Raw genomic sequence first — 10,334 nt, 5'->3', positions numbered from 1 at the left:
GGGCTGGCGTACCGAAAGGGAAACTATGAGGAAATGAATAAATTCCTATGGGATATACATTGGGACACAGAACTCGGAACCAAGTCCGTACAAGACATGATGGACTATGTCACCCAAAAATGTCAGGAGGCTGTAAGCAGGTTTGTCCCAGCCCGACAGGAAAAAACAGAGAAGTAAAGGAAGAATCCGTGGTTTAATAAGGAATGTATGAAAGCAAAGGATCTGAACAAAAGGGCATGGAGGAACTTCCGTAATAACAGAACACCAGAAAGTAGAGTGAGATATCAGAGAACCAGGAACGAGTATGTCAGTGTGAGAAGAGCAGCTGAGAAAAGGTATGAAAATGATATAGATAATAAAGCCAAGACCGAACCAAAGCTACTACACAGTCACATCAGGAGGAAGATAACAGTGAAGGAACAGGTGATGAAACTTAGGATGGGCGAGGACAGGTACACAGAGAATGACAAAGAGGTGCGTGAAGAACTCAACAAAAGGTTCCAGGAGGTCTTTACAATAGAACAGGGAGATGTCGCGGCGCTAGAAGAGGTGGCAGCAAACCAGGTGACCTTGAATAGGTTCGAAATTCCAAGAGATGAGGTCAAGAAGCACCTATTGGAGCTGGGTGTGAGAAAAGCTGTTGGGCCGGATGGAATCTCGCCATGGGTATTGAAAGAGTGTGCAGGAGCACTTTGCCTACCACTCTCCATAGTGTATAGTAGGTCACTGGAAACGGGGGACCTACCAGAAATAGGGAAGACTGCTAATGTAGTACCAATATACAAAAAGGATGACAGACAAGAGGCACTGAACTACAGGCCAGTGTCCTTAACTTGTATACCATGCAAGGTGATGGAGAAGATTGTGAGAAAAAACCTAGTAACACATCTGGAGAGAAGAGACTTCGTGACAACCCATCAACATGGGTTCAGGGAGGGTAAATCTTGCCTTACAGGATTGATAGAATTCTACGATCAGGTGACAAAGATTAAACAAGAAAGAGAAGGGTGGGCGGACTGCATTTTTTTGGACTGTCGGAAAGCCTTTGACACAGTACCCCATAAAAGGTTGATGCATAAGCTGGAGAAACAGGCAGGAGTAAGTGGTAGGGCGCTCCAGTGGATAAGGGAGTACCTAAACAATAGGAAGCAGAGAGTTACAGTGAGGGGTGAGACCTCAGACTGGCGTGAAGTCACCAGTGGAGTCCCATAGGGCTCTGTACTTGGACCTATCCTGTTTTTGATATACGTAAATGATCTCCCAGAGGGTATAGACTCATTCCTCTCAATGTTTGCTGACGACGCCAAAATTATGAGAAGGATTATGACAGAGGAGGACAACTTGAGGCTTCAAGAAGACCTGGACAAGCTGCAGGAATGGTCGAACAAATGGCTATTAGAGTTTAATCCAAGCAAATGTAATGTAATGAAGATAGGGGTAGGAAGCAGGAGACCAGATACAAGGTATCACTTGGGAGATGAAATACTTCAAGAGTCCAAGAGAGAGAAAGACCTGGGGGTTGATATCACGCCAGACCTGTCCCCTGAAGCTCATATCAAGAGGATAACAGCAGCAGCATATGCCAGGTTGGCTAACATAAAAACGGCCTTTAGAAACTTGTGTAAGGAATATTTCAGAACATTATATACCACATATGTCAGACCAATCCTGGAGTATGCGGCACCAGCATGGAGTCCATATCTAGTCAAGCATAAGACTAAAATGGAAAAGGTTCAAAGATTTGCCACCAGACTAGTACCCGAGCTGAGAGATATGAGCTACGAGGAGAGACTACGGGAATTAAACCTCACTTCGTTGGAAGACAGAAGAGTTAGGGGGGACATGATCATCACATTCAAGATCCTCAAGGGAATCGACAGGGTTGATAAAGACAGGCTGTTTAACACAAGGTGCACACGCACTAGGGGACACAGGTGGAAACTGAGTGCCCAAATGAGCCACAGAGATATTAGAAAGAACTTTTTTAGTGTCAGAGTGGTTGACAAATGGAATGCATTAGGAAGTGATGTGGTGGAGGCTGACTCCATACACAGTTTCAAGTGTAGATATGATAGAGCCCAATAGGCTCAGGAACCTGTACACCAGTTGATTGACAGTTGAGAAGCGGGACCAAAGAGCCAGAGCTCAACCCCCGCAAGCACAACTAGGTGAGTACACACACACACACACACACACACACACACACACACACACACACACACACACACACACACACAACAAACTAAACAGACGTGTTTTTCTGGTGCTAATCAGACCATTGGAGGGTATACAAGATAAGATCAGTGTGTAGGAAAGTATAACCAGGCGCCCCAGAAGCCCAGATGTAGGAGCGTTCTCCATCGCCTCACAGTCCAGAGACTATCCGGTGACTGCCCAGTGTCGGCAATGTTTAGTTGCTTTTTGTCACACATTACTTATTTAAAACGCTATTTTGTTCTTGTTTCTTCGTTCCTTGCGACTTGAAAGCATAGATTTTTACGTTTTGCATGTAAGATTATCTTTCTCTGTTCATGTTGCCAACATTTCTCTTCGTGTCGTTCCACCCTTGCCGCCATGGAGGGTCCCACTTTCAAAGTTTTGCAAAACCTTGATCCATATGACAAAGGATTCTACTCTTCCTATATTTCTGAAATAACTATTCCTTGAACATTTTCTTCACACTCCCACTAAGTTTACCAACGGTGTTGGCTACTCTGTTGTATTTCCTGACCAGATCAATATAAGTCTCCCGAAGACTAACATCTTCACGGCAAAACATTATGCAATTTTGTATGATCATGGTCGTCGTAGGTGACTATCACAGTTCCTTCATTGCTCTGGAGTAATTTGATCCTATCGATCTTGTGGAAGTCGAAATTCAATATTGGTTGTATCTTATCTTCAGTAGATTTAAAACAATCGAGTTTTGCTGGGTTCCCAGCCATATATGTATTTCTTTAAATGAGTTTGCGGACGCTGCCACTAAGGAGGCTACCCACAATTGTCCTATTTTCAGCATAGGCGTTACTTATTTCAGTTTTTATTCATTCACTCCTGAATCCGTGCCCAAACGCAGGGTCGTTGGTCGTCTGTTATTGTAACAAACTGCGTGCTCTTAAGAGTAGCGTTTTCACATGGGCTTCCTAATATCACCGAAACCGGATGGGGGAAACAGCTCTGGCGAGGTAATGTACTGGCCATACTCGTTTAACTCATGTGCACCTACTGGAGTGTCGCCCTGCTCCTTTTAGTTCGATCTGTATTGTCCCTCTTACGTCGTGCATATCCTTCTTGAATGTCTTGACTTCCAGGATGCGCGTGTGTCTTGCTTCTCGACTGTCCCTTGGAGTCATTTGTCCCTCGACAGAATCCTTGGAGAATCAGATATCCTTGATATTGTTCGCTTTATGCGCCTTTGTTCTAGTATTAGCTGGAAAACAATCTCTAGTATCCTAGGAACTAAACAACACTCACATAACCAAATAAAACTCTATAAGGATGGGGATATACCATCAACAGATTTAGAAATGGCAAATTAATTTAATAGTTTCTATTCATCGGTTGGTGCTAATCTTGCCAGTAAAATCCCACAGACTCAGACATATATTAACACATATCTCTCAGGCAGCTATCCAAACTTTCTTCTCCTTTCACCAATCAGCCCGGCAGATGTTGTGTCCATCATACACTTTCTAAAAACCAAGGCAGGGAACACCAGTGAAATTCCGTCCATTGTATACAAGAGCGCCTCCCATGCCCTTGCCCCACCCATAGCCCTACTGTTCAACAAATCTAGTGTGTCACACCTTCCCTGATATCCTCAAAAAAGCAAGAGTAACGCCAGTCCATAAAGAAGGCAATCCGGCAGACAAACAATTATAGACCAATATCAAATCTACCCATTCTATCAAAAATATTTGAAAAAATTATTTACAAACAGCTCTATTCCTACCTCGTAAAATTCGACATACTCAGCCCCTGCCAGTTTGGCTTCCGGTCCCAAGAGAGCACCAACGATGCAATCATTAGTCTCCTTGACGTTATCTACTCAGCCCTTGACAAAAATGAGTTTCCGATTGGACTCTTCATCGACCTAAGAAAAGCCTTTGATACTGTTAATCACAACTACCTCTTACTTAAACTCCAGCATTATGGATTCCGAGGCCTTGCCCTTGACTACATCCGATCCTATCTTAGTGACATACACCAATATGTAACCATCAATGATACAACTTCTTTCACTCTACCAATTACCGTTGGAGTGCCACAGGGCAGCATCTTAGGACCTCTTCTTTTTCTTATATATATAACTATCTGCCTAATGTCTCTAATATTCTTAAACCTATATTGTTTGCTGACGATACTATCCTTACCTATTCACACCTCAACCCCCATACACTAAATAATGTTGTGAATAATGAATTAAAAAAAGTCCACTTATGGATGTCAACTAACAAACTAACATTAAACATTTAAAAGACTTAGTACATCTTATTTGGAAGCAAATCATCAAATGCAATTCAGCTACAGATAGACAACATTAACATCAGTAATAAAAATGATGGCAAGTTTCCTGGCCTATTCCTAGACAAGAGACTCAACTTCAGCACCCACATTCAACACATAACTAAGAAAGTCTCTAAGACAGTTGGTATACTCTTTAAAATAAGATATTATGTTCGTAACTCTGCTCTCCTCTCACTATATTATGCACTAATCTACCCCTATCTTAATTATGGCATCTGTGCATGGGGGTCTACCACTGCAAACCACCATGAGCTTATCATCACCCAGCAAAAATCTGCTATCAGAATAATAACTAACTCTGCTTTCAGACAACACTCAGCTCCCTTGTTTAAATCCCTAAACTTGCTAAATATTAACTCCCTCCACACATTCTCTTGTGTCAACTACATTTACAAAACCCTGATCTTAAATGCAAACCATGCTCTGAATCTCTCCCTGGATAGATGTAATAGCACCCATTATCACCACACCAGAAATAAATATCTCTTTGATATCCCCAGGGTCAAACTTAATCTGTTTAAACACTATGCAAATTAAGGGACCTAGTCTATGGAACTCACTCCCTAGTGAATTGAAAAGCTGTTAAACTTTTGCCATATTTTAAAGCAAAATCAAAGAGTACCTAATTTCATCTTCTTAGTTTCCTACACTGAACTTTAAATTTGCTCTGTACCTAGTGTTACCCAATCTCCTTATTTTTATGTATTTAACCCAAGTAAGTAATTATCACAAGGAGGCACCAAACCGGGAAGGCTATGTAGCACCATCAAATGCGCAGAATAATCAGAGGTATTTAACCCAAACAACCTTATCATTGTGTTCATTGCTGTCTTCTTTTATGTGCTAGCCATATGCTGTATTGTGCCTACCAATTTTTGCCAACTACCATTCACGCTGTCATTGCAATCAATCTGAGTTACCTATGTGCTTTAATATACCTACAATTTTCTCATCTTTTTTTTTTCTTGCCTTGTAACTGTTATCATTTTTTATAAATTTTGCAAGTATTTACCTACTTAAAATTTTCTTAGATTAAGGACCTGCCCGCAACGCTGCGCGTACTAGTGGCTTTACAAGACTGTAATTACCATATTTGTATCCTCACATTCCTTATGTACATTCTTGTATATGCATAAATAAAATAAATAAAATCTGGTCTGTTCTGAGGTAGCCAGCTGGGTGTTTATACTCGTGTCCCAGCAACACGTCAGTGGTCTTATTGGTTATCTTAATCAGGGATGCAATATCACGTGCAGTACAAAGTTTCACTAATGGTCTCAAATATATATATAGCCCTAGAGAATGGAGGCTCACTTAAACTCAGCAGTTAGTTTAAAAGTTTACTGAAGAATTGCATATTTACACAAATTGTATAAAGACATTGGCTATGAGGGGGAATCATCCGCTGGTGGCAACACTCTTCATGACACGCCTCTGGCAACACGACCAGCTTTTTTTTTTTTTTTTTTTTTTTTTTCTTTTTAGCAGGGATAATCCTGCGCGGGCCCTAAGCCTCTGGCTGGCCCACTAAGTGATGCTCGTTTCTGTTTTACCTGGGCGGAGGATGAGTATGTATGACCCGTATGGTCGCTTCAGTAAGATTTTGCCATATGTGTTTAACAACTTCCTCTGCTCTGTCGAATCGAAGGTGAAATCTTAACGGGTTTGTAACTGTGCACTGTGTTAGATAATGTTCCAGTGGTCTGTCGGGCACGACCAGCTGACGGCTCCAGTTATCAGAACGTCGCGACTCTCCCCCCGTCTCTTGCAATGCGATCAGCTGGGCATTTCAGAATTCGTTGCTGGCTCCTTGCACACCAGCTACCACCTCCAGGATCACTAACATCACCGCATCAATATATTTATGATCCACCACCATCAAGCATGAGCTCTTGGCTCCTAGCCTAATATTCTGTCACTTAGACAATAAAATGATGAGTAGAAATGTTCACAACATATAAAATACCCTAGCTCGCCTATATCGAAAGGGGTAAAGGGAGGGACAATTATCAACCATATATCATTCCAACCACGAAGCTGACTCGTCCTCTGTTGAGGGATGCTGAGGTTCCTGGTCCTGTCTTTTGGTCTCCTGATGAACAGTTTCCACAGGTTCCTCTGTCGTCCTCGTGGTAACGCGTCCTCGCCGTGCTGACTCCCAACAGATACTGCCTTCCTCCTCCTATTCTCCGGGGTACTGGAGACAGGTACCTTCGTTGTCCTCCTCCACTCTCACTGGCACTGCTGACGCCTCGCAGTCCAACACAGCTTCCCCTCCCCTCACTGCCAGTAGATTTGGCCCGCCCGTAAGTAAGTAATTATCAAAAGAAGGCACCAAACCGGGAAGGCTATGTAGCACCATCAAATGTGCGGAATAATCAGAGGGTGCTAAATATCACCAAGGATGCCAATACGAGAACAAAAACGCATAAGGCGAACGATATCAAAAGTATTCGATTCACCAAGAAGCCTATCGAGGGACAGGCGGCCGCGAGGGGCAGTCGGAAAGCAAGACACGCTCGTCCTGGAAGTCAGGACATTCAAGAAGCGCATGCATAACTGTAAGAGGGACAATGCAATTAGGACAATAAGGAGCAGGGCGGTGCTCAATCAAGTGACCTTGGGTTAAGCGAGTATGGCCAATATGCAACTCTCGCCAGAGCTGTTTCCCATCGCCGGTTACGGTGGTAGGAGGTCGGCCACGAGGAAACACAACATTTAAGAGTGCGTAGTTTGTAACAAAAGTAACAGACGACCAAGAAGCCTGCTAATGGGTAAGGATGGAGGAATGGATAACCTGGTAAAAATCAGAATATGGAATACCATTACGAGAGATGGGACAAGAGCGGACAGCTTCCTTGGCGGCAGCATCCGCACACTTATTAAAAGACACCAATATGGCTGGGAACCCAACAAAACTCAACTGACTTAAATTTACTGTGAACAAGAAACAGCCAATGCTGGATCTCGACAACTACTGGATGAATCGGATTAAAGGACCTGAGAGCCATGAGGGCACTACGAGAGTCAACAACTACAAAGGAAGACTGACAACGAGAAAGCAGGAGACGAAGAGCATAGAGAATAGCATAAAGCTCCGCTGTAAAGATGCTAGTCTCCGGAGATAAGCGACACATAAGTGCGATCAGGAAAAACAACAGAGTAGCCAACACTGTCCGCAGACTTAGACCCATCGGTGAAGACAGAAACGGAGCATGAGTGAGAAGAAAAGTGCTCAAGGAAAAGGTGTTTTAGAACTGTAGGAGGGGTAAAAGCTTTAGTGATGCGGGTCAAGGATGTACAAAACTGCGGAAGGGGGACTCTCCACAGGGGCAAAGGAGGAACAACACGAGGAGAAACATTAGAAACACGAACGGAAAGAGAATCCTGTAAGCGACATAATCGGACAGAAAGAGGGAGGTGGTGAAGAGGAACAGGTGCCGCAGGAAGGGTAAAAGTTAAAGCACGACAGAGGCGAGAGGAAGGATGTTGTAAGGGCCGCGCAAGATAGCGAAGACAGTAGCGATCACGGCGGTCCTGGAGAGACAAAACAGAACATCACCCCAAAGAGAATGATGACAATTGAAATCACCCAGCAGGAGCACAGGCACTGGCAAGGAGTCCAGGTGGTGTTTCAGATCAAGAAGAGAAAGCGGGACACTCGGTGGGAGATAAATGGAACAAACTGTGTACCATTTCCCCACAAAGATACGAGCAGCAGAACAATGGAGAGGCAAAGAAAAAAGTAAGGGGACAAAGGGAACATCAGTGCGAATCAAGAGAGCAGAAGAATGAAGAGCCCCAGCTGTTGCTGGGGGTGGGGGGAGAGAAAGGAATAGCCACGAAAACGACCAGGACGAGCACCAAGCATCGGCTCCTGGAGACAGACACAAAGGAGCGAAATCAGAAGTTGGAGTTCGAGGAAATTGGCGTAATAACTTCGAACGTTCCATTGAAGAATAGACATCGACGAGAAGGGAAAGGACAACAACAGAGAACAAGGAAGAAACAACGGCGAAAGAGCAACACAGAACGTTAAAGAATATCAGGGTCAGCAAAGTAAGGGTTAGGGGGCATGGGTAAACTGAGCAAAGATGGAGGGAAGGAAGCAGGAGAACAGACCAGAGGTGGGCGGGCGGGGTCCGGAGGAGGAGGAGGAGACAACGGAGAGGAGCAGTCAAGGACAGCAGCAGGAAGAGTGGGAGTAGAAAGAGGGGAGCGCACCTCAGCAAGAGCGGCAACTAAAAGGGAAGCAGGGGCCAAAGAAACCTCCATAGTAGGAACAGGGGGCGCAATCACTGAAATGGGAGGGGAAGGAGCAACAAAGCCAGAAGTAGGGGCTGAGGAAGAAAGCGAAGCCTTCTTACCCGCCGGGGAGGAGGAAGGAGAGGAGCCAGGCTTATGCTTCTGACTTAGAGAGACAGGTGTCCCAGCAACTACGTACTGGGCAACGGATTCTAGTGTCTCAACAGGAGAAGCCGAACGAGAGCACACACGACGGCCGTTAGGAGAGCGATAGACATCCGCCTGCACCGACAGGCGGCGGGGAGAGCCGATAGACGGAAGAAGAGGATGGGAAGGAGGATCGGAGGGAGATGAGGAAAAAGACACAGGAGACATGACAGACTGGGTAGAAAGAAGGGGAACCCCAGACAGAGGACCAGGAGGGGGACCCCTCGGGACAGAACGCAAAGGAACAGAGGAGGGGGCAGTGGGCATATCAGGGTCCAAGGCCCGGAAACGGTCGTGAGTCTGAGGAAGGTGGGAAGGACGAGGAGAGGAAGAGCACAACACGTGTGCATAAGAGACGTTAGCATAAGGCGGGAGCCGGCGAACATGGCGCCTCGCCTCAGGAAAAGATAAACGCTCCCGGTGCTTCAAGTTGAGGACGGCGAGCTTGGGGAGAAGTGCACTCAGACTTAGAGTGACCTTCACCCCCACACAAAGAACAGAGAGAGACAGTCCCAGAGCAGCGGAGGGCACCATGCCCAAACCTCCAGCACTTGTTACAAAGTCTAGGAGAAGGAATATACTCCTGGACAGAGTACCTAGCACCAGCAAGAATGACAGAGGATGGAAGGGTCCTACCATCAAAGGTGATCTTTACAACACGAAGGGGTTGACGGCGACGACCACGAGGTGGACTAGTAAACGAGTCAACCTGGAGGACAGAATGGCCTTGGGCATCAAGGATATGCCGAATATCATCATGGCAACATGGGGTGGGAGGAGAATAGTGCCTTTCACTATTGGCATTCACTGTCATTCATCCGAACGTTCTTGGAGACCCGAACAGGGATCTCGCCAAGGCAAGATAAGGCAGCCAAGCGGGAAGCTGCCTCCTGAGAAGGAGCAGCAACGGCACGCGTACCGAGACGAGTGGGGTTGAAGGTAACAGACGCATCCACAGAATCTACAAGATGCCGATGGAGGGAGAAATCGTCAGGAGGCGCAGAATCAAGAGGAAGGAGATCAAAGTATTTGGCCCATGAAGCGGGACCAAACAAGGCCTGATACGTGTCAGTACGGGAAGGAATCGAGCGAGTGCGGCCGGGGCGCGAAAGGCGTTGAGAACCCCCAGAGAGAGAGGGGTCAAAAGGCGCAGTAGTCACAACGAGAGACTTAGCCGCACCAGGGGACGAAGTGGTCACCACTGGGGGCTGGAGGCTCAACCCAACCACAGAGGAGGGAGGGAAGCTGGGGGAAGAAGTCAGGATGGTCAAAGGAGGAGCAAGTTCGGGGCACAACGCAGCGGAGGCTACAGAGCCCGGTCTTTCAAGACAGGCCGACTCAAGGGCTGGGTCGCC

The sequence above is a fragment of the Procambarus clarkii genome, chromosome 54 (genome assembly GCF_040958095.1).
Source record: "Procambarus clarkii isolate CNS0578487 chromosome 54, FALCON_Pclarkii_2.0, whole genome shotgun sequence".
NCBI classification, from domain to species: domain Eukaryota; kingdom Metazoa; phylum Arthropoda; class Malacostraca; order Decapoda; family Cambaridae; genus Procambarus; species Procambarus clarkii.
The sequence above is the reverse complement of the archived record's forward strand: the minus strand, read 5'-3'. Positions refer to the sequence as shown.